The 26,208-nt window shown below is 48.7% G+C and overlaps 1 protein-coding gene across 1 annotated transcript in view; it reads left to right on the top strand.

Annotated features, from left to right (window-relative positions):
• Positions 1-26,208, top strand: part of LOC119389391 (cGMP-dependent protein kinase, isozyme 1) — a gene marked incomplete in the record, with an annotated part of 765,645 nt that overhangs the window by 446,510 nt on the left and 292,927 nt on the right.

The following is a 26,208-nucleotide window of genomic DNA, read 5'->3' on the forward strand; positions in this document are numbered from 1 at the left end:
TGTCCTTTCTCCAACACATGTTGCAGCAGTTTTGTTAGTCGGTGCTCTCGCAGTCGAACTAGTCGACGGAGGAGAAATCCCGTTGGTGCATGTGGAAGCTGCACTACTCCGATGAGCTGGCGCACGCTACAAGAAGCGAAAGGCTAACAACGTAACTGCGTCTAGCGTGTCTCGGCGACGCCAGCGCGGCCAGTGTCCCTCGCTGGTATCGAGACGCTTTAACCATGACCTCCGATATCGCGCGCAATCTCGGAGTAAGCGCTAGTAAGTGTCGATCGTGACGGATTACTTCTTTTCACCTCTCACAGACGGTTGCACCGCCCACGCTCCGCACCGCCTATCTACACCGCCAGCAGAGAGCACCGTGCGCGAGAGAATGTGTGAAAGATACAAGGCGCGTTCGGTGAGGTGTCCGACATCTGCCAAGCTAGCCGTCTCTTGTTTACCATTTACATTGAGAGTTTATGCTTGCCCATTGTACACAATGAAAGCATTCGCGGTTTTAGGCAACTGGAAGCCAAAGTGAAGGTTTTGGCATATGCCGATGACGCGGCAGTATGTTGTACATCAAAAGAAGGTGTCCAAGAGACAATTGACGTTGTTAAGAAATTTGGCCAAATTACCGGAAGTCGAGTGAACTGGGGGAAGTGTCTGGGGCTATGGCATGGTGAATGGTCATCGGCCCCACATGGTTTTGCTAACATTCGGTGGTTTAGAAGTCCAGGAAAGTACCTAGGAATACCCCTTCAACACTGCAAAAGCAGCGATGAATATTGGACTGAGAAGGTGCAGCAAATGCGAGAAAAAGCAACACGGTGGAAGCCACTTGTCTCTCAATGTTTGCGAGAGCCACTGTATGTAATATGTTTTTATGAGCAAGTTATGGCATGTGATGCAAGTGCTAAGTTGTACACGAGTGAATGTGCAAAAGTTTCATAGAGTATTCGCTGTTTTTGTGTGAGGGTCAACTTGGGAAAGATGCAGTAGATCGAATCTGTTCAGACGAGTTAAAGCAGGGGGATTTAGCTTGTCGCATCTATTTGTCCGGCAGCTAGTTAATCGCTTTCTCTTCTTTCGGGACGTGCGAGATCCTTTTCTGCGAACAGTGCACCAGCTACGCCTTTGTCGCGTGCTACCTAACATTGTTGTTGCCACTGCAAACATGCCTGGAGCCACGCGAGCCGTTTTTAAGGAAGTTGTGGACAGCGTCCATTTTCTGTCAGTGTGGTTCTCAAATGAATATCCCTTTATAGTCACTCGAAAGAAATTATATAAAGACATATGTGATACGATTTTTCCTGTGCCTGTGTATAGGTCAATAAACAGTGGAGGCGAAGGAAAAGATGTACCCAAACGAGTAAAGAAACTGCAAATTCATTCAGGGGCGAAAACTTTCTTTTTTAAATTACATTCGGGTACTTTATTGGTGCGGACCTTCTTGGAAGAACGGGGTTTTACATGGCGTGGGGTTCTCATTGCTTTATCTGTAAAAAACCGGAGACAATAGATCACGCATTTTTGCACTGTTGGGAAGGGGTCTACTTCTGGGATGTTTTACAGAGAACGCTGAAGAAAGAGTTTCCTCTGCATCCACTTGGAATAAGGTTTTGCAGATATAAAACGAGGATGAGATGCCTTTCGACCTTATTATGCTTCTTAGCCTCCACTGCTTATGGCGGGTGAGAATGGCGGGATTTCACTACGACCCTGGCAGGCGACCTGCACGTGTGCTTTTACGTGAGAACATTGTTCGATACATAGATGTGCTCCAACAACAAGACTTTGTTCCTGACTGGCTGGCCAGGGTTGAACCTCCGGCATACCTTCAAGAATTTTAGAAAGCTAGTCCCGTAAACGATTTTATTTATTTTTTTTCATCTTGACACATTTTTGTAGCGACGTGTCTTATTGCTGCAAGTGGTGTCTGTTATATATGTACATGTGACGTTAATAAACCGCCAATAAAAAAAAGCCAAGCTAGCTTAGTTGGTTTAGCAGCGGTCGCTAACAGTCGCCGCCGCAGGGTCGTGGGTTCGATTTCCAGTGGCGGATCATTTTCTTGGTTTTTTTTTCTTTCTGTATTTATTTATTTATTTATCATAGTACCCACAGCGCCCAAGGGCATTACAGTGGGGGGGGGGGAAGAATATATTTCGATACAGAATACAGATTCCAACACTTCAACATTACAATAAACACAATTCACTGTAAACTTACATAGTAATACATGTGATATACACATGTATTACACACCCGTTGGCGTCCATTTTATGAACGTCATATCCGGTAACGGAAGTACTTGGTGGAACCCGGCATAAAACACTTTCGTGTTAAAAAAAACATAGTAGAAGGAAAGGAACGACGCAGGATGGCTGCAAGATCCTGTGTACTTGCCTTTCTTTGTCTGTATTTTTTTTTTCGCGCAGCCCTGCTCTAGCACTCAGGTTTATTCACACCTCAAGGAAAAAAAACGCAGCTATTTTTTTTCAATCACTTTTAATGACTCTCTTTCTTTTTCCTGTGCAACAAATTCGCAGAGAAGTTTCTTTCAGTCTGGAAAAGAGACAAAGTTGTAGGAGCAAACATAGTTTCTTAAATTAAGTCTCATTTACGCTTGTAGTAAATATACGTTGCCCTGTAAATTTCTTAAACACGCACAGCTAACATCGATGAACACTCCAACATGCGCTTAAAATTGACTCCTGAACTCACAGCACATTATTAACTCGCGCTCTACCATTGACGCTTTACAAGCGCTCCTCTCACATCTTCTCCACAGGGGCGTCTGCGCTAGCAGGCGTTTGGTGAGGGGCGTTGGACCCGAGCCAACGGGGGGGAGGATGAGGGGGGGTTTCGACCCCCTCACACGCCTCGCCGTGCTTGGCTTTGCCTTTTCCGAGGAAAAGGGGATCGGGGGGTTGGGCCGACGCCGGGTTATTGGACTATTAAGGCCCCCCACAGAGGCGACACACCCCTTTGGCTCCGGCTTCACGTAGACGGCACCTCCGAATTGACCCGCCCAGAGGAAAACGGCAGTCTCCTTTTCCTGTCCTCCTCTTCGAATTTTGTCTTTTGTCTTTACCTTTGAATCGCTCCTGTCCTCTCCTATCATCCTTTTTACTTCTACGGTTCTCGGCGGCTAGGGTTAACCTTGTGTCGATGGCCAGTCTTGGATCACCGTAATGGGTTACAATGGCAGTGCACAGCTGGCGTTGATGGGATTGGTTTGTCATTTTTTACCACGTCCTCTTGCAGGGCTCGGTGGTGGGCGGCTGGCGCCGCTACCGAGGCAAAATGCACATGCAATGTTGAGCGCATCACTTTTGAAACCCCATCGTAACCTCAAAAGAGTGCGAACCGAAGGAGAAGTCGTTCTCTTTGCAAAGACTCGAGCACAGTTTCCGAAATACCACATAATTCATTGTGAAGCTTCAGTTCAAAAAGCGAGAATATTATCCCCGTTTTCGGTAGCGAAAAGTCTGACTGACAAGCTAGGGCAAGGATACAAAGCGTCTAAAATGGCCAGCTGAGATCTGCTGCTTAAAAGCCAACTCCGGCGATTTTTTGGCCATGTCAAAGTAATGGTGCTTTCATGTTCCTGAGACGCTCCTGTCACAGGCCCGATAGCAGAAATACCCGGCAAATCGGAGAATAATTTTAAATAGGCAGAAAAACGCAACACTGAAACCGAAACCCAACTGAGCATACTGCTTTCGCGGGAAGTATAAGTAGGGAAAAACCGGAAATAATGCAAGGCATGCCGGTCCCGCCAGTGCATAGTATGAAAGCTCCGAAAGCGGCGAAGAGGAGACACTCAGGGAAAAGGTGACTCCCTCAGAAATATATCTTGTGCGTGACTGAGCGTGCTGCGTGCACAAGCTCCTTGGAGATGTCGGGAAATGACAGCTGCGATTCGGACGCATTTGTAGGCGAACTAAAATCGCCATTCCATTCCTCTTCGAAGAAGCAGACACACCTGTTTAGTTCTTTGTTTGCATGGTTGCGGATTCCACCGCCAGATGGCGCCACCTGTCCAGGCGGCCCAAGTTTTTGGGGCTGCGATCGGGTAAAATGGTATGGCTGAGAAGTTTCCGGTATAACTAAAGCTTCTTAATATTGCTACGTAGCTAACCCATCAAGAGCCAGACATTCTGCGTATAGAAGACGACAAAGAGGACTGCCCTGTCTGTCTGCTGTGGGTGCTGTCCTCCATCTTGATCGATGCTGTGCACATCAGTGTAAATACACTTGTAAATAGTCACGCCTCGTGTCATTTTACGTAATATCGTTGTGGTGGAGGCGCTGGTTGTTCCCTGTACCCATCACGAAGCTCCGCAACGGCCGTCTCATCGCGGGTCCGACCATGTCACAAGTTGACGGAACATCATCCTCACCGCCTGCCCCTCCCGTGGCTTCTACCTACGTAGTCCTACCTCCTGCTCGTGATCCTGGCGTATTTTCCGGACAGGATGGCGTTGACATTGACAAATGGATCAACGTGTATGAACGGAACAGCACCAGCTATAGGTGGGACCCGACCCTTATGCTCGCCAACGTACTTTTCTACTTTGATGGCCCACCGCGGGTGTGGTTCGAGACGCACGAAGCAGACATTACGAGCTGGGAATCTTTCAAAGAGAACATCAGCGACCTTTTTGGCAACACCACTGGACGGCAGATGGCTGCGCGGAATCAACTGGGAACTCGAGCACAGACCTCTACCGAATCGTACGTCGCGTACATTCACGACGTCATCGCCCTTTGCCGCCAGGTTGATGAGCACATGCCTGACTCAGAGAAGGTATCGCATGTGCTGAAAGGCATCGCAGACGATGCCTTCAACCTGCTTAATCACACCAACGTTGCCACCGTCGACTCAATCATCAAAGAGTGCCGACGGTTTGAACAAACCAAGAGCCGCCGTAAAACCCAGATATTTACGCGGCTTCCCAACACGGCCGCATCCTCATCTTGTGAAGCCGCTCGCCAGCCGCCCAGCTATGACAACGTCACACGCATTGTTCGTCGGGAGATTTAAGCTGCCTGTCCTGCTCCCATTCAACCACCAGTTTTCACAACACACACCACTGACCCTTCACAGCCAACGGTGGCCTTCATTCAAGCTGTGGTCAGGCAGGAGTTTGCAAACCTCGGTCTTCCATCCGCATGTCCCCTGACTCGCCCTGCAGTACGGCCTTACTCCCCAGGCAACGCTCGCCGATCCTCTCCTGCATTGCCCTTCCGCAACCCTACGGAATGGCGAACACCCGATGACCAGCCTATCTGCTTTTCCTGTCACCAGCCAGGGCACGTTTCTCGCTATTGCCGTCGCCGTCGGTCAAACCCACCACGCCAGACCTACCCTACCTACATGCGCCCTACCATTTCTACACGTTCAGCCGCTCCACCCTCCAATGTCTACTCGTCCTCTCACGATCCTCTCACCAATGACACCACTTCGCCCGTTCGCCGCTACTCCCGCTCGCCGTCACCGCAACACCGCCAATCCCGCTCTCCGCAGCCTCGACGCTTTTCCTCGCCGACCTCCTCTGGACGCTCGCAGCAGGAAAACTAGATATTGCAGCTTATGGAGGTGAAGCTACAATACCATCGACGCCTGCTAATCCTCTACTGACGCTGCCCACACACCGCAGCCTGCTTGAAGTAAAAGTCGACAATGTTCCTGTGACCGCCCTCGTTGACACAGGCGCGCACCTGTCTATTATGAGCGCTCCTCTACGCCGCCGTTTGCAGAAAATTATGACGCCATCCACGACACAGTCAATACGTGTGGCCGATGGCTGTACTGTGGAAGTAATCGGATGTGCACTGCTCGTGTCAGCATTGCCGGTCGTCACACCGTCGTCCTTTTCTCCGTTCTAGCTCATTGCCCTCATGAACTCATACTTGGCCTTGATTTCCGTTCGGCACACGCGGCCTTAATTGATTGTTCTTCTGGCACACTCAGCCTCGATCTTCCTCTTCTCGCCGATACCTGTGAAAAGCCCGTCAGCCGCTTCAGCCCAACCAATTTTGTTCGCCTGCCACCTCGAGCAGTGACGTACGTCTGTTCGTCGTCGACCTATCCAGTTCCCGACGGCGACTACATCGTTACACCTATAACTGACGCACGACTGACGCACAATATAACTGTGCCGCATACCATCGCCACTATAGTGGACAACTCCGTCTTCCTTCCGCTCCTCAATTTTGGCCTCACCCCCCAAGTGTTACCCTACCAGATGTCGCTTGCCCAACTCACTGCTATAACGGACGACGATGACATCAACGCTGTCGCCGTAACTACTCCAGACCAAGCTGAAGTCTCACGGTTACTCGGTTCTGACGACGCCATTTTTCGAAGCATGATTGGATCAGACCTTTCTCCTGATCAGGCCGTCGCTCTCTCCCAAGTTTTGGCCTCCTATAGTGACATTTTCTATATCCATGATCGTCCCTTGTGCCAGACTAAGATTGTCACTCACCGAATTAACACAGGTGACTCTGCGCCCATCCACCGTCGGCCTTACCGCGTGTCTGCATCAGAGCGAGCAGTGATTCAAAAAGAAGTGGCCAAAATGCTAGCGAAAGACATAATCGAACCATCGTCTAGCCCTTGGGCCTCCCCCGTGGTATTAGTAAAGAAGGAAGACGGATCCTGGCGTTTCTGCATTCATTATCGGCACCTCAACAAAATTACCAAGAAAGACGTGTATCCTCTTCCACGTATTGACGGTGCACTCGACTGTCTCCATCGCGCCACCTTCTTTTCATCTCTCGACCTCCGATCTGGCTACTGGCAAATTGCTGTAGATGACATGGATCGTGAGAAGACCGCCTTCGTTACCCATGACGGCCTTTACCAATTCAAGGTCATGCCCTTTGGTCTTTGCATCGCTCCAGCAACCTTCGAGAGAATGATGGACACGCTGCTTCAAGGATTTAAATGGTCGACGTGCTTGTGTTACTTGGACGACGTGATCATCTTCTCACCAACCTTCGCCCCACACCTTGAACACCTTTCGACCATTTTAACAATATTCCGACAAGCTGGCCTCCAGCTCAATTCCTCGAAGTGCCACTTCGGTCTTCGAACAATTACTGTGTTGGGCCAACTCGTTGACGCTTCCGGTGTACGACCAGACCCGGCCAAAGTCCGCGCTGTAACGAACTTTCCCGTTCCTCGCTCTGTCCATGATGTTCGCAGTTTTGTGGGTCTGTGCTCGTACTTTCGCCGTTTCGTGAAAAACTTTGCGGCACTCGCACGCCCACTCACTGACCTTCTCAAACAAGACGTCCCGTTTTGTTTGGGTCCTCTCCAAGCTGACGCCTTTTCTCAGCTAATCACTGCTCTAACGACACCACCTGTTCTTGCACATTTTGACCCAGATGCACCTACAGAAGTGGGCACAGACGCTAGTGGTCCCGGCATCGGTGCAGTATTGACCCAAACTCAGCGGGGCACTGATCGTGTTATTGCGTACGCAAGTCGGCTCCTCTCGAAGTCTGAACGCAACTACTCTATAACAGAACGGGAATGCCTTGCCCTTGTCTGGGCGGTTTCAAAATTCCGTCCTTACTTGTATGGCCGCCCATTCCGTGTCGTAACAGATCATCACGCGCTCTGTTGGCTTTCTTCACTGAAGGACCCTACTGGACGACTTGGCCGGTGGGCGCTGCGTCTTCAGGAGTACTCCTACTCAGTTGCCTACAAGTCTGGACGCCTCCATCTGGACGCCGATTGCTTGTCTCGTTACCCTGTTGAAAAGCCAGACGGATCGGTCATCCAGCCTAGCCCCAGCGTCATGTCCATGTCTCAGTTTCTTCACATTGGTGACGAACAACGTCGCGATGCTTCCTTGCGATCACTTATTATCCGTCTCGAATCTGCCCCTAACGATGCGTCACTCCGCGTGTTCGTACTCTTGAATGGCACGCTGTACGTCGTAGCGTTCTGCCCGATGGCCCTGAGTTACTTCTCGTCGTGCCTAAACATTTGCGTTCAACGGTCCTGCATGAGCTTCACGACGAGCCCACTGCCGGCTACCTGGGCATATATCGCACGTACGACCGTGTCCGGCGCCGATTCTTTTGGCGTGGTCTCGCCCGGTCCGTTCGACGTTGCGTGGCCTCCTGCGATAAATGCCAACATCGGATGCGAGCTGCCGCACCCCCTGCTGGACTCCTTCACCCGATCTCCATCCCTACCGAACCTTTCTTCCGTGTTGGTGTAGACCTTCTCGGCCCTTTTCCTGAGTCCAACTCTGGCAACTAGTGGGTCGCCGTTGCTATAGACCACGCGACCAGGTACGCCATCACTCGAGCGCTCCCCACCAGCACTGCTACTGACGTTGCCGACTTTCTGCTCCACGACGTCATTCTACACCATGGCGCTCCTCGTCAACTGCTCACCGATCGTGGCCGCGCATTTTTGTAACGAGTCATTGACGATCTTTTACGCTCTTCCTCAACGCAGCACAAGTTGACCACTTCCTACCATCCCAAACAAATGGCCTCACCGAGCACCCAAATCGCACTCTCACGGACATGCTCTCCATGTATGTCTCATCTGACCACCATGACTGGGACCTGGCTCTACCTCACGTGACCTTCGCTTACAATTCAGCGCGTCATGATACCGCCGGTTACTCACATTTTTATATGCTCTATGGCCGTGATCCGACGTTACCACTGGACACTCTACTTCCGGCTACTACATCTCCGCCGAGCGAATACGCACGGGATGCTATCGCTCGTGCCGACCACGTGCGTCAGATTGCCCGTTCTAGGCTGTCGGCTTCACAAGCAGCCCAGAAGACCCTCTACGACAGCAGGCATGTTGACGTTCGTTTCTCGCCTAGTTCCCTAGTTCTCCTGTGGTGCCCGGTTCGTCGTGTTGGCCTGTCCGAGAAGTTGTTATCCCGCTATATGGGTCCATACCGTATCGTCCGCCAGGTAACGGACGTCACCCACGGGATTGTTCCCGTCTCCGAGACTAACCCGCCTGCAAACACGCCCAGTGATGTAGTGCACGTCAGTCGGCTAAAACAATACCGCCCTCCTTCTGAAGAACATGTTAAAGCGCACCGAGACGGCGCTTTCACCGCCGGGGGTAATGCTACGTAGCTAACCCATCAAGAGCCAGACACTCTGCGTACAGAAGACGACAAAGAGGACTGGCCTGTCTGTATGCTGTAGGTGCTGTCCTCCATCTTGATCGATGCTGTGCACATCAGTGTAAATACACTTGTAAATAGTCACGCCTCGTGTCATTTTATGTAACAATATTTTATGGGAAGAGTGCATAAGTTTGGCAATAGCGGCGTTCAGCATCGCGTTGGTAGGGCCGCAGGAATTTATTATAAGCGAAGTACGAGCCACCTTTTCGCACCAACCTTAGTAGATTAGCCTACGTTGTTTCGCATAACGTGCAGCTCACCATATACTGATAGGCCCGGTGCACCCTATTTGTTACGGAAAGTGTCCCTACGGTAATGTTCACGCATGTGCATTCTTTAGCCGGTACGGTATTACCGCACGGAAAGTGCGGTAAACCGGCATTGCTAGCTCTAATATGAAGACGCAGGGTAATCGTTAGGTGCGAGTGTTTCGTGACTACCAACGGGGAATCGTGTGCAGCCCACAACGCAACACCACTTGCCACCCATCGCACGCATTACCACAAGGAACTGAAATTCACACGCCCAGCCAACGAAGCGCTCCCCAAACACACGCGATTGTTGCCTTGCGGATAGCAGACGCTCTAGTCGCCCCTCGGTTCCGTCACTTCCGCTTTCCGTTGCCAATATTTCTGGGAAGCGAGGTGGGGAGTGTCAGGGTAATGAATAAAATCATTTGTAATGAGTCTACATGTGTCTCCAGCTTGTAATTTGGCATAAATAACGGGAACGTGAAAAGGAACGTACCCAGTGAATTTTATTGAGATTCAAATGACCTCAAAAAATCGCCGTAGTTGGCCTTTAAACTGCGAGCCAGCAAACAGTACGAAAATCTTCCCAGCCTGAAGTCCTCCGGCGCCATTTCTGTAACCATCACCCCGCACCGATCTATGAAGACCGTTCGTGGTGTTGCTTCAGACGAAGATCTTTTGACCTTTCTGATCCAAAAGTCGGTTGATGGCTGGAAAGAGAAGAATGTCGTCAATCTACGAAGAATAAAAATAAGAAGGTACAGTTCATAAAAGCGAACCAAGCACATTATACTAACTTTTGAAGCAAGTGAAACCAGGAATCATAGAAACAGGTTACACGAAACTAAGAGTTCGGTGATACGTACCCAACCCTCGCAGATGCTTTAAGTGACAGAGGTACGGCCACAGCTCCCATATTTGTAAAGGTCAGTCTACTTGTGCGAGGTGTGTTTTAATATACCACAGTTCTGACAACCGCAGCCCGCTGTGTCAATTGCGACGGCGAACACCCCGCGTACTCACGAGCGTGTGCTGCATGGAAAAAAGATATGCTTTCATTTAAGGCAAGAGAGAACATCTCTTTCAGGGAAGCCAGGTAGACGTTCAGCATTTCACGGCACGTCATATGCGGATGCCGCGCGTCAGGGGGCAGCGTCGCACCGGCCTCCGCCATCTGCCGGGCCTGCGCAGAGCGAGCCATCGGCTGTGTTGCCCGCCCCCAAGGCGGCAGCAGCTAACTCTACTCCGCCAACTTTACGATAGAGCAACAGTATTGAAAGTTGGGCTAGTTGGTACGGCAGCATGTTGGTGTACAGCGCGAGGAACGACAAAGACCGAAAGAACAGAAGGGACACGGACGAGCGCTGACTCGCAACTGAAAAGATTTATTGAAAACCACATGTACGTAAAAGCAGAAAACATACAACACTGCGCAGAAGCGTGAAAAATCCGATGGAAAGAGTAACAGCGAATCACCTAACGGCACACGTGCTGAGAAGATATGCGAGCTCCTTGCCCGTAAGAGACAACGATGCCTCACTTACGCATGCGTCACCCATTCGGTTGATGTGAAAGGCCTCTATCACTTCTCTAGTGGTCTGGGAACTATGCTTTGACAATACCTTTGCATCGGCAAAGACAGGTGTGCAGCCACACGTGTTGCAATGCGATGCCAGATGCGAAGCGTTAGGATTTTTTAGCGAATTTTTGTGCTCTCTTAAGCGCCCATTGATGGATCGGCCGCTTTGGCCCACGTATGACCGCCCACATGTAAGTGGGATCTGATACACAATGCCGCTCTTGCAGGGCACAAATGAGGAAACATGCTTAATTCCACAGTCACTTCTGTCCTTGTCATTTCGCTCCATTTTAGCCCAATGGTTCGGAAGAAAATGGAGCGAAATGACAAGGACAGAAGTGACTGTGGAATTAAGCATGTTTCCTCATTTGTGCCCTGCAAGAGCGGCATTGTGTATCAGATCCCACTTACATGTGGGCGGTCATACGTGGGCCAAAGCGGCCGATGCATCAATGTGCGCTTAAGAGAGCACAAAAATTCGCTAAAAAATCCTAACGCTTCGCATCTGGCATCGCATTGCAACACGTGTGGCTGCGCACCTGTCTTTGCCGATGCAAAGATATTGTCAAAGCATAGTTCCCAGACCACTAGAGAAGTGATAGAGGCCTTTCACATCAACCGAATGGGTGACGCATGCGTAAGTGAGGCATCGTTGTCTCTTACGGACAAGGAGCTCGCATATCTTCTCAGCACGTGTGCCATTAGGTGATTCGCTGTTACTCTTTCCATCGGTTTTTTCACGCTTCTGCGCAGTGTTGTATGTTTTCTGCTTTTACGTACATGTGGTTTTCAATTAATCTTTTCAGTTGCGAGTCAGCGCTCGTCCGTGTCCCTTCTGTTCTTTCGGTCTTCGTCGTTCCTCGCGCTGTACACCAACATGTTTACGATAGAGCACGGCTACTCCAGAGCCATCGGGTCAGAAGGCCTCGTCTCACCAGGCGAGGCCTGAAACTCGAACTACCAGCATGTGCACGCGGGCGTCCTGTGCCTCACAGGAGGCAATGGACGGTGCCTTTGGTGCCGAAAGAGTGGCGCAGTTCTGCAGGCCGCAACAAAACATAAAAGCAGAAAATGATGGGTCCTGGCAAGGAACCATGAGCATAATTTTTTAATTACTCTCAGGCACACAACACCTTTATTTTTCCAGTACGTCGACCCAAATAAAGTTTTGGAATATCGAGGGGCCTCTTGACGATCTACACGACTTACGTGAGCGGCTATGTTACTTTCAGTGGAAGGTGCTCTGTGTCCAGGAGACACATTTGAATTCGAAGCAGAGAAATTTCCTGCGGCGCTATGCCGTGTATAGGAAGCAGTGTTGTACACGTTCCTCTAAAACAAGAACGAAAGCCCGTTCCTCGTTCCTTCCCAATCTTGGAACGGGTTTCCGTTACAAGTTCCCTTAGCATCAGAGGAACTCGTTCCAGTTACATTTCGAAAATTGGAACGTGTCGTTACATTAACGTTACATTTCAATTTTTAATCAGTATATAGTGCCGGATAACCGTGAGACGAAATAAAGTTAGCAATTTAAAGCTAACATTGAGCTACACATATTTTACGATATTGACATCGCCGGCAGTAAGTTATATGTAGATAAAATGAATCTAAAAACACGCTCCGAGTCGAATTTTTTAGTGACCACCGCGGCCGTACTACAGACAAATGTCTCACTGCAACTTTCGTGCTTGTCTATTACAAGTGCAACCCATGGGGCACTTTCCACGTCAATCTTCAAATGCGCCGTCAGAATACTGCGCTTCAGATATTCAAATAGAGATCCCCACACATGCACCAACCTAAATAAATTTCTGGCAGAGGAAACCACATCGAAAATAACAATACATAGGAGTTTAATGAGTGCTGATTGATTACTGCAGTGTGAGTAGAAAGTAATGTCCAGGATCATAGGCGTGCGCAGGGTTCCCCATCAGCGGGGGGGGGGGGGGCGGCGAAGGTCCAGCGCAGCGCCCCCTCCTCCTACTAAGTCAATGTATGAGGCAGATTTTGCGCGCTCCGTCCTTCTTAGGTGACTAGGATGGTCAGTGTACGGGGCAGATTCCCCCCACCCCTCTTAGGTGATTAGAGTGGGCGGCCTCCCCCCTGCCCCCCCCCCCTCGTGCGCACGCCTGTCCAGGATACACATTCACAACTTAGTGAAGTCCCTTGGTAGCACTCAGCAAGAGTTACATCTCGATGTTGGTATCCGACTGAGGAACCTGCTTTCTCGTCAGCACATCGTTGGCAATGTTGAAGAGCCGTTCCATCAAGTGCTTGTGGGTACTGCCGTATTGTACACAAATAGAAACAAAGTCAACCGAGGTCGTAGGGGCGAGGGCAGGCTCAGCGGGCGCAACAAGAATGTAGCGCTGGATGTAAGCGTATCATTTATTGCATAAAAGACGTTATCGGTGCGGCGGCTGTCGAACTGAACTATATTAAAAGTTATAGACCGATAGCCGCGGATATTACTCGTATGTTGAAGGGATGCCTGCCCAAACGAAACTATCGAAGGCACCGGACAGGTACCACTGCAGCACCCGCGTCCACTGCGTTTCGGTCCTCTTCCCCGCTATCCACGCAACCAGGTGTCAAAAGACGTGTCGATAGCTGCCGGCGGCATGCACGAGATACTAAAGGGACGATCGAGCCAGCCGCTAAAGACCAGTGCACGCGACGAGAGAAACATTCCCAGGAACTGGGCTGAACCATTACGTTGGGGCCGAAGACCATTAATGCGCAGTGGGAGGCCACCGCGCGAGATTTCGGTGGTTAGCACGAGGTGCTGCACTCATTTTCTGCGGCCTCTGGCGTTGTGATTGGCTCCTCTCTCCCATGCGTGTTGAACCCCAGATGCGCGACGATGATTCGCGCCGTTCAAAACCTCCCCGGAACCACGCGCAGGCGCCTCGACTACGGTAAGTCGGCTCCCTCACTTTTCCCTATGCCGACAAGGCCACGGGGACGCATAACAGAACCGCCAGAAAACGCAGCCCCCCCCCCCAACACACAAAAGCTACGTTCGAGTTGGCCAAACAAAAATTCACCGAGGTCACCGAGGTGAAAAAATTGCGTGCCCTCTCCTGACGGCAGCCTTACAATGGGGTTCGATGATTCTCGAATGTCAATAAAAGTTCTCCAAGGTTTGTCTACACTCCACAACGGTCAGTCATTGCTGTGCGACTGGCTCAGACAAAAAGAAAAAAAATCAGCTGTTATTCCCGGGCGTGGTCGGTCTTGACATCACGCGCTTCCCTGCGCCCCCGGCGTGCGCTATAGCCCATTTAGCGCCAATGTTCCCAAATGGGAACGCCACACGTGGTTATTTTCTGAACCCATAATTGCTGAAGTTGCCAAGAAAAGTGATAATATTTGGTAACAACACCTTTAAAAATGCCCAAAGTTTTATTTGGGCGCAAGGAAGTTTCCTTTTTAGTTTCGTATTTTATGTTATGCGGTGGCAACTTCAACGAACTTTTGGCGCGAACACGGCGGTGCGTCGCACGAAGTGTTTCTGCGAAAAAATGTGAGTTTTTGAACTGCATGGTCAGATTTGTATATTCTAGCATCTTTTTGAATGTCTTTAGTATTAGGACACACTAAATAGAGTAGCTGCTTGCATGCGTAATGCAAATATGGCGACAAATGTGTGCATGTTCCCATTTGGGAACGTTGGCGTAAAGCGGAGAGTTGGAAGCGGCCGCTCTGCAGTTAGGTTTTTCTTAGTTTTAACGCGTCTTTCTTCATCCAGATGCCTCGAGAAAGGTTCCTTACGCTGGAGGAAGCGGTGGAAATGGTTCTCGCCAACGATTCTGCAGAAGTAACCTATGTTGTGCTTCTGCACCCACCGAGTGCGGACGACATTCTTACGGATGAAGAGGAGGGCGACAGTGATATCGCCATTGTCAACACTCTGCCGAATGATGTTGCCGGCGAAGTTGAAGTCCACACGGCTGATGCCGACGAATGTGAAGCAGATATGCAGGAACAAGCGCCTCCGAGACCAAAAAAACCGTGTAAAGATCCTCGTGCCTGGAAGCGTACTACACAGTATTCGGGCGCAATAGTAGAGACTGAGTTTCAGCCACTTCAAGTGACCCATTCCGAGCTTGTCGATGAGGAGCCGTCTGATCTCTTTGCCCGCCTACTAAACAAGGAAATCATAGGTCTGATAACCGACGAATCCAATCGTTATGCCCAGCAACAGAACGATCACAACGTGAGCATAACCGAACATGACATACTTCAATTTGTCGCCATTCTATTCTTGAGTGGTTACCACAAGCTTCCACGCTCTGACCTCTATTGGTCGAAAGCTGAGGACCTCAGTGTTCCTTTGGTGGCAAATACAATGAGTCGCGCAAAGTTCCGGTTGATAAAAAGATACATCCATGCGTGTGACAGTCAAAACCTTGAGAAGGGTGACAAAATGGCGAAGATTAGGCCTCTGCTTAGGCTTGTCAATAGCTCCCTTCAGCAGTTCGGAATTTTTTCGAAGAATCTGAGCGCGGAGGAGCAAATGGTGCCGTACTTTGGCAGGCACAGCTGCAAGATGTTTATAAGAGGAAAACCAATACGCTTTGGTTACAAGGAATGGGTCCTTTGCTCTTCATCAGGGTACCCTTTCAACATTGATGTCTACTGCGGCAAAAACGACGGCGAAAGCACAAATGTACCGCTTGGAACACGCGTTGTTTTGAACGCTCTCAAGTGTTTTTATGTGCCAACAGACCATGTAATTTTTATGGACAATTTCTTCACATCACATGCTTTACTGCAAGAGCTGAAAGAACGCGGATTCAGAACCACTGGAACCGTAAGGGAGGTCAGGTTGAAGAAATGCCCACTTCCGGATTCGAAGGAACTAGCCAGTCAAAGCAGGGGATCTTTTGATTTTATCGGCGACGGCGACGTGCTTGCTGTGAAATGGAATGACAATAAGTGTGTATGCGTTGCCACAAATTATGATGGCATTCACCCGACCACCACACTCACTCGCTACAGCAAAAAAGAGCGAAAGCGAATTCCAGTGCCCCAGCCGAGACTAATACTAGAATACAACAAGCACATGGGTGGTGTAGACCTACTTGATAGGTTCATCAGCGACTATCGTCCTTGTCTACATGGGAAAAAGTGGTATTGGCCATTGCTGAGCAACCTGCTCGTAACACTGCGTGTTGCAGCCTGGAGGTTGTTACACAGAAGTACGAAGTGAACCACCACTTGACCAGCTGCAGTTCACGAGGCTCATCGTCCAAGGTCTGCTGACAAAGAGGCTGGACACGCGAGAACGACCTGGTCCTTCAGGTGCTCTTGTCTTCCACAGCAAGGAAGGCCACGGCCACCATTTGGTGCCCTTGGGAAAGCAGAGCAAGTGCCGCCAGTGCACCAAAAACACAAGAATGAAGTGCCAGACGTGTGCCGTCCCACTCCACATCCATTTGTTCGCCTTTCTACCACACGAAAAAATAACGCACGCGTGGAGAAACACGCGTTGTTTGCGACCCGCGAGGAGAGAGTAAGCTATTCCAGCGTACATACGCTTAGAGCCATTGTTCCCATTGGGGAACGATCTGTATATCATAAACCTATGATACCAGTGAAATAAAATTTGTTTTTCATGTATATTTCCACCCTCTAGCCAAGCTAAAATAGTTTATTTTATTGTTGCTACAACACATCTAGTAGCGGCGTTTAATGGGTTAAAGTGAAAAGCAGGATGCAGCATAGTCAAGTCACAGGCGAGCGGTAGATTCTTGCACCTGATTCTTGCACCTTGCATGATGTGCTGTGTGCGGGCGCCTGCTAATGCCGAGGAACATTTACAAAAGGAACGCCGTTCCCTATGCCGTTCCTGCATAAACGTAACGAGTTACCGTCACAGTTACACCGATCCTTAATGGAACGGTGGTGTTCCTCCGTTCCTCCAAAAAGGAACTAGTTCCTGGAACGTCGTTCCTTGGAACGCCGTTCCGTACAACACTGATAGGAAGGACCGTGAGGGCGCTTTTGCCTCATCGTGAGGTGTGGCAATAAGAGTCGATACGTCTGTGCCTCGCCATCCGATAGTCCTCCAAACGCCCCTCGAGGTTTATTCTTTATTCCTACATATCCCCGCTTTGCCTCGAGGCGTTACAGCAAGGGGGCTACAGAGTTGAAAAAATACATTTCCATTGACACTTGCTCAGATGTCAAACAACTCCATTGGTTAATAGTTTTAACAAAAAATTCGGCAGATCCCACATACCGTGGAGTCGACGTTATGCGAAGCATGCGGCGGGTAGGTGACTGCGGCGTAACTTTTTTTTTACTTAGCGACACGTTACAAAATGACGCTAAAGATTTGTGTAAATTTTTTACGCACACATATATATGTTGAAGAGCCGCAGATGTGTTACATAACCAGTTTTACGGTTGGGTAACGCTGCCAATGGCAACGTGGGTATTACCAACACCAGAAGGGCGCTAAGGTGATATGTAGTGCTTATACGTGTCCCGAGAACACACGCACGTTTCACGAAGCCGTGTGCATGTGTGCAAGAAGTTCTTGACAGTTCTTGAACAAGGGCGTCATCACCGTGATCAGTGAGCACCAGCAGCTGGTCATGACTTGTTATAGGATCCGGTCGGGATCGTGGTGACGAGGGGTCCATGTGTAGTGAAGTATGTGGTATAGTAGAGCTTATAATGGTACTTGTTGTGTTCGTGTGGTGCAGTCTTCGTCCTCCAAGTGGTGCGCAGTAACGTAACAATGAATAGTAGAGCTGTTGGAATTCGTGGAAGCCTCGGTCATTTCGTCGACAAATTGTTTGTCGACAAAGCCGGCGAAATGTGGGACCCTGAAGCCACCCTTCGCGTTGGTGAGGTATAGAGCGTCGAGGCTGGTAGGCCTGGATAGGGCTACGTAGACCAACATCAGTGGATGGAGTTTGTCGTATTCGTAGACTACCTGGGCGTATGTAGCCTACGTAGCCTAGTCTACATAGTGGCTGTCAATCAATCTCGCATCATCCTCGGTCAGCATGAGGCCATCGCCCAGCCTCGTAAGAAATGAAGAGGACACTGCGTCGCTCTGGTGGACGAAGCGCACTTTACGGTGCGGTGATGTGGATATCATATGTAACTTTCGTTAATGTATTCCTCCGGGTCGAGCAATGCTCAATATAGCTTGCTGAATCATAGAAAGACAAACGTAATGTTTATTAGACTGATATAAAGCGGAGCCAACACTGGAACTACAGACGTTAATCTGATATGACGCCTGTATAGTAGGAGTACACCTCGTAGGATATCACGTAGTGTTTATTGCTTTCTTGTAAAATTAGGTAGCCCGCACACAACCACAACTGACGTTGCACCGATATTTACGCCTTGCGTAGGCTGTTTTTCCAAAACCAGTTTATAGTCCTGGCGTGGCTCAGTGGTAGAATACCTGATTTCACGCAGAATGCTTGGGTTCGATTCCAGCTGGGATCTAATTTTCATTTTTTTCTATTCGTTGAGGTCAACCGCTGCCGATGTTGGTTTCGTAACGCTCCAGCATTTAAGTTACCAATGTCTGTTCTCGCCGTCTCCTGGGTAGGATATAACTGTCAATCCACCTGTGAGCATTACCCGTAACACCGCAGCCGCGGTAAACGGGTATGTGCCACACGTGTCTAGTGCAAAGGGTTTGGCGACGTACGCGACAGGATTTTAACGTTATTCATGTCATAACCCGGCAATCATATTCGCCAAATCCTCTTACCCTCCCATGCAAATTTTGGTGTACACCATGTTAAGGAGGCGATCATGAGAGCACCCGGACGTAGGCGGCTAGATAGACAGATAGATAGATACGTAGATAGAAACGCTCAAAGTGCCAAAGGTTCGCTAAGAAATGCTTCGCATTTAAAAACGAATTTGCATACAGGTGCGTCCTGGCCCGGCATGGCCTTATATTGTGTTCATGGTCTGTGCGTTGAGAAATATAATCTGGCTTTTTTTAAGTAAATGTCACCGTCTATTCCCGTTTTTATGAAATATCTGGTATAAAAGCTTCAGATGCAATTTTATTGCGATAGCAATTATATGGACAGTCTCGGCTGGAATTTGCCGTCGCCGCCGTCATGCACCGTATGTGTATAAGTATGTATATATATCAATCAATCAATCAATTTATTTCCTTTCAATAGGAGGAGTACAGGACTAAAAGCTCGAGAGCTTGACGAGGTCCCGACCCCGTTACAAGTTGGCAATGCAGCAGGATGGCGGACAATCATGAATGCAAATACAGAAAGACTTTACAAGTTTAACATGGCGTCATAATACAAAAATTATTATACAAATCACTGAAAATAGAGAGAATAGTTTATATGTATAGTCATGAAGTGGCATGAACATGAAAAGCAACAATAATAAGAATGGCCAAAATTCCGAGATATATATTATTCCGAAAAATGAATACGATGGGCGAAGCGTTTAATGTGACAATTTTGATTAGACGAAGGATCAAAATCTTCGTGCTTTAAGAAGTTTAGTAGGAAGGCAGCCTGTAGGACAATGATTCATCATAAACAGTTCTAGGGGTGGGTACAGTCCACATTTCTTTGTGCCTGGTCAGTCGAACTCGGGTTTACGTTTAGCTTAGCAAGATTAATTATGGTATTGGTACCATGCTTAATAAACTCCTTATAACACAACATCAGCCTGTAATTATACAAAGAGAATACTGGAAGAATTTCATATTTTGGAAAAAAGTTTTGTAGATGACAGATAGTGTCAGCAGCAATATGTCGTATGGCTCTTTTCTGTAGTAAATACAACTTGCGCAAATTTGTCACTCCGGTAGTACACCACACTATGCTACAATACTGTAACACAAAGATGATACCAGCGCATTGTATACGTAACTTTCACCTTAGTAGGAAGCATACATCGCATACGTGCAAGGACACCAATGGCAGATGACATCTTTGAGTGCAGGCTATCAATATGTACATTCCATGTTAAGTGCTTTGAAAAATATACTCCAAGGTACTAACGGAATCTACCATATCTAACTGCTGAGAGCCCAGAAATAAATCATCTTATTTGTCGAGATTTTTCCTTTAGGCATATATAAAATTCTTGCGTTTTTGAAGGTTTATTTTTAATAAATTCGCCGAGGCCCAGGAGTTATGTCAGACAGCGTTTTATTAGCCATTACCTCTATCTCTGTTTCCAAGCTCCCTGTAATAAAACTGTCGTATCATCTGCGTACGATACAAATGTTGCGTTGTCTGTGCAGTGTACAATGTCATTTATGTAAATCAAAAATAATAGTGGCCCTAAAATACTTCCTTGTGGCACACCAACAACGACCGGCTTCCTGGAGATATTTCATTGTTGGCATCTACGAATTGTGTCCTGTTGAAGATAAGATTTAGAAGCGCATGCGCTGTTCCACGCACACCATAGTTTTCTAGTTTGCTGAGTAGGATGGAATGATCAATTAAGTCAAATGCCTTGGAAAAATCGACGTATATGCCTAATGCCATTTGTTTGCGACTAAAAGCGTCTATAATTATTTCTTTTTGAGTCAAGAGGGCTGTTTCGGTAGAGCGATGCTTCCTGAACCCATGTTGAAAATCTTGAAGCAAGTTGTGGCGATTAAAAATGATACCAATCTGATATGCATTAATTTTTCAATACCTTTCGAAAACACTGGAATTATTGAATAGGTCGATAGTTGTTTATGGTCCCTTATCACCGTGCTTGTAAACTGGAACGACGCGTGAAGTCTGCATTTGTTTTGGAAATACACCTGTAGATAATATTAGATTATAAATGTGGGTAAGAACAGGGCATATAATATCGAGCACATACTTTATGGGGCGAATCTGGATACCATCGGCGTCCATGCCCGGCTGTTACCAATATCGCTGAAGCATGAAAAGACTTCTAGCGGGGTAGTTGGGCAAGAATAGAGTGTTACTGAACGCGTTTACACGCAGGAACTGAGCATAGCTGTTAAGGCCAGCATCACCTTGTAATTGAGGTTTCAGTGAATATATCATTAAACGCACTCGGTATAGCATTTCCGGAAAGCTTTGTCCGTTATGACCAAAACATCTGGAATAACAGAACGTGAAGTAGGCTTTAACAAAGCATTCAATTTGCGCCGACTACATCACTTCTCTGGTTGCCTGGGTCACTAAACATTTCCACAAATAAGCATCTTTTGCAGCCCTAAGCTGATTCGTTAGACTATTTCGATATTTCTTGAATTCACTTAGTAGGGCTGGATCTAGATTTCACAAATTGAGCACAGGGCATGTTTGCGTTTAACCATGCCAAGAAGTTCAGGTGTTAGCCAAGGTTTTCGTGCTTTGGAGCCCTTGCCATTGTTTCTTTGGGAAGTGTTTATGGTAAAAAGTTTTGAAAGTGCTCATAAAAGCAGTGTACGCAGAGTCACTATCTTCCGCTTGGTAAACGCCATGCCAAGCCTCTTGGCAATGGCTTGGCGAAACGCGTTAAGATTTGAAGAAGTGATAGACTGAATAAAAACTGGTTTTTTTAGTTTTACTAGCCATACAGTGGATTCGATTTACTAGTAATATAATTCCTAGATGATCACTAATGTCAGTGTACACAACGTCGGCCTGTAATAAATCAATATTAATGTTTGAGATGAATACATCTAATAGGGATGCGCCATCGATAGTCACGCGTGTTGGGGACGATATTAGTTTGAAAAACCATAAGTTGTGATGAGTGATTGCAAATCTTTTTGTAGCAGGGACGACGAAAGCATGTTTATATTGACGTCACCACCAATAGACTAAACTGATTTTCTCTTCTAATGAATAACTAAAAAGCTTTTCAAGAAATACAAGAAAACGGCTTGCGTCCCAGATGGTGGCCTGTACATGACGGAGAACATATTTGTTTTGGCTCGCATTGTTAACACCTCATGTCCGAAGTTATATCAGTAAATTCGTCCACGGGCTCAGCCTTGCTATCGTCCTTGAGAAAAAGCGCGATAACCGCCCCCTCGCTTATCCGACGATTACGGAAGAACGATTGATAGCCGGAAGCTGAAGCTTGTGCGATGTGGGCGTCAACCAAGTTTCAGTTAACATTATTACTGAAAACGGCATTCCGAAAGTCTCGATTAGCAAGCTGAACTCGTCTATTTTGTTTGGAAGCGACGAACATTTTGATGAAAAACGTCAATTCTGGCTTTTTAGCTGACACTAATTTTTTATTCGGAAGGCACGTACCCATTATCAAGCCAAGTCAAACATGGTTAGACCCGATTAGCAAATTTTGGACAGGTCCTTGTGCTTCCAATGACACCACCCGCTGTCCTCTGCTTCTCTCGCCTTGATGCGACAACCATCAGTCCAAAGAAATTTCCATTTTTTTCTTTCTTCAGAGCTAGTGCCCGCGCAAAAAGGCGCTTGTTGTCAGGCGTCAAGTGTTCATTGATATAGATGGGAACGGCCGGGTCTGAGGGAGATCAAGGTCCATCGTAGTTAACCTAGCCTTCCTAGCCGCTGATGAAGTCAGCCTTCTTTGTTCTCACGCAAATCGGGCTATTATGTTTTTCCTTCTTGGCGGTACACGTGAATGACGTCAAGTCTGCAGGAGTCACTGGACACCCTATCTGTCCCGATTTTTTGCAAGATGGCTTTGCAGTCCTCCCTTGCGCGCAAGGTATACCCTTCTCTCGACGTTGTTGATTCGAGAGTATTGCCCCGATTCCGCGAGCCTTCTGTAAGTCCTCGTTTTCCTTCTTCAAAGCTTTGTTGTCCAAAGCTAGCGCTTCCTGATCTTGTTTCACTTTTTCATATAGCGAGGGGAGGAAGAAGAAGTTGGCTTTCACTGAGATTGCTTCGCATGGGCTCTGTGAATTTACCGTTCCTGGGGCGTTCTACTCACTTCGAGAACCCAATCAACGCCGGAATCGTCTTCCGGAAGATATCAGCACTTCGTAGAGATCACCTGCATCAAAATCCAAGCAGAGCAAGTACCTTATTCTACGACTTTTTCACCGCGCCAAGCTGCCGCTCTGCCAACCCTAACGGCAACACCGGCGGCCAGGCGGCCGTTCATCTTGCACACGCCTGTGCCTGACGTGTTCCGCCACTGATCAGCGTCATCACTACGCTTAGCACTATGGAAATCGTTCGAAGTGGAGGGGAACCAGCATCTCTCCTGAAGAATGCCACCGTGGAATCCGGATGGCTTGTGAGTCATAAATACAAACAACGCCAGCAACAGCCAACACATGTCGACCAAGCCACATCCATGCTGAAGAAATCGGGTCTTCCGCACCCCTGCATGCGCCCGCGAGCCCCAAGACCTCCGAAACTACCCGAAGACGATATCAAAGTCGTAATGCGCTTCCGAGACGGCTTCAATACTGCCATGGTGGGCGAGGCGCAAATAAGAGACGCTATCCTTGCCGTCACTGGCCTCACTCCCGAGCAAACTGATGCAGATACGTACAGGACAAACCCGGCTTCCAACATTGTTCTGGTCAGCACCCCCTCGATGGAAAACGCGGAAAGGTACTGCAAGATCACACACTTACAGATTGGCGAACACAAGTTCGCCAATCTGTAAGTGTGTGATCTGCTGCAGCATACGCTACATCGCCTGATGATACCGCTAAAGGAGTCATACACAACGTCCCTTCGTACGACACCGCTGAAGTCATCACGAGCAGCCTAGTCAACAAGCGAAATCCAACGATTATCCAGGCCCGCCGTATGGGCAGCACGAACTCGGTGCTCATCGTCTTTGATGGTCAGCAAGTCCCATACCAAGTCTATTATCGAGGAGCTGAATACAAATGCTACTTGCACAAAAAGAAAGCTGAATTTTGCACCGCCTGTGGTTTGGTTGGTCACCGAGTGGATGTCTGTCCATCACCACCACGCAACAGGTGCGCTACCTGCTACAAGGAAGACCCCCAACCTGACCACACGTGCCAGCTGTGCTGCGCTCTCTGTGGACTTGGTCACTCCACAGGGGACAAGATCTGCACAAAACGCTACCTCACCCACGGATATTCTACAAAGGCGCAGAGAGCAGGCTCAACGACGTACTTTTCAATATGCCGCAACACCTTCGCAACAGCAACACCAAGAAGATCCTCACCCTACACCTAGGAGCCTTTCCAGGAGCCGATCTCGGAACCGTTCGAGTAGCAGATCAGGAAGCAAGCCCGAGGGACCTCACAACCTGGGAGCAACTGTAACGAGACGGCCCCCAGGCAGCCCATCAAAGCCGGTCACCATTGGAGGTAAGCGTGGGCAGCCATGGCCTCCCGCGCGAACCCACAATCACCCATGACATCGCAACCACACAAACCCACAGCACCAATGCCTACACAGACACACAGTAATGCGACGGACAGGCTCTTCACATGGTCATGAAAGAGCTCAGTGCACTTCGGACAAGAGCTTCAAGAACTTCGCGCAGGAGAATACGCTCCTTAAGCAAAAGCTTCAATGCAGCATCCTCCCAATGCCTGAGGCAAGAGCGATCGGTCGGGGTGGTCAGTAGAAAAGATGCTACCACCAACCCACCCAAACGTAAGGCAACTGCACCAGACACCGACATGGATACATCCGCTCCGGAAACAAATGCAGATATTATTAGAACTACGGTAGAGGAATGCCTGCAAGGCGCCATCGCCAAGGCTGATAGAAACTGCAGTTGCCACAATGACCCAAACCTAAAAGACGAACAGAATAAGCAACATTCAGAATTAGCGCATAAGGTGCTTATGTCTATCAAGAAACTAGAGCGCCGCATGACAGAGGTAGAGGAACATTCCGTTAGGTTCAAGGGAACTTTTGCAAAGAAAGCACACCCCCGCCCTGACGATGTCTCCGCCTCCCAGCACTAGTTCTACAGGTTACTGTATCTGGCAGTGGAACTGCCGAGGCTTTTCAAGGAAACGCGGAATACTTCAGCAAAGCTTACGCACTCTCACATCGGAGAAAACCACCAGACGTCATTGCACTCAAGAGCCCATGACCGAGGCAAAACTAACAGGATATGCGGCCTACAAGCAACAATCAAACATGATCAGAGGGTTGTTAGTAGTCACGCTAGTGAGCCGCAACATCGGAGTACTACAACATGACTTGCTCTCGGACGGACCCCCACACGTTTTCATCGAAATAATTCCACATTCCCGGAAAGAGCGCAGCAGACTCTTTATATTAAATGTATACAGTAGTCCCAACCACCAACATAGATTTCATAGACTCCTTGCCGCAGCGGACAAGCAGCGCAAGGCGTCCCTCTTGTGGTCGTGGGTGACTTTAACGCCCCAGCGTTAGCATGGGGCTACTCCTACGACAGAAAGAAAGGCCGCGAATTGTGGGAAGATATCCAACAATTACAATATACTGTGGTCAAGGACCCTACCTATCCCACGCGCATTGGTAACAGCGTCAACAGGGACACCACACCGGAGATCTCACGATGATCAAGCGAGCCTCCTTCACAGAATGGCACAATACCGGTCAAACCTTCGGTAGTGATCACTGTGTTCTGCAAACGCTCATCGCAGCCGGTCCACGAAAACGGGTAGGGCGAAACGCTCAGTATCACGGACTGGGATGCTTTCCGGGCCTGCAGGGCAGCACGTACCTCCCCAGAAGGGTGGCACCCGACCTCGAGACTTGGACCAGCGACCTTCTTGCTGATGCGGAGGCGGCGACTAAATGGGTGTTGGGAGAAGCAGGCGCCCAGCAGCTTGACAGTAAATTACTACACATGTTGGAGGCTCTAGCGGGGTTAGGAAACGTTACAAGACCCAAAAACTGAATCGCACGCTCCGCCAAACGAATCGGGATTCTTAACACGGACATTGAGAAGTACGCGCTGCAGCTAACCAATCAAACAATGGCATGCCGTATGCAACGGCATGCAGCGGCAACCAATATCCCCAAGACTTGGAACATTCTGCGGCACCTGTTAGACGCGCGAACCAGCAAAACTACTCAACAACGCAAATATACAGAAACTCCTACATCAAACGCAGGCCGCCGACAAGCAGCTCCTGAGTAACCTTGTCGACAAGTACCTTGGTGACCAGGTGACGCAACCGCAGATGCTCTACACAGGTCAGGATAACGCCTCCCTGGACGCACCTATCACCCTGGCGGAAGTGCAGGCAAACGGTACGAAATCTGCGCCCCAACTCAGCGCCGGG

Source organism: Rhipicephalus sanguineus, chromosome 1, assembly GCF_013339695.2.
Source record: "Rhipicephalus sanguineus isolate Rsan-2018 chromosome 1, BIME_Rsan_1.4, whole genome shotgun sequence".
NCBI lineage: Eukaryota > Metazoa > Arthropoda > Arachnida > Ixodida > Ixodidae > Rhipicephalus > Rhipicephalus sanguineus.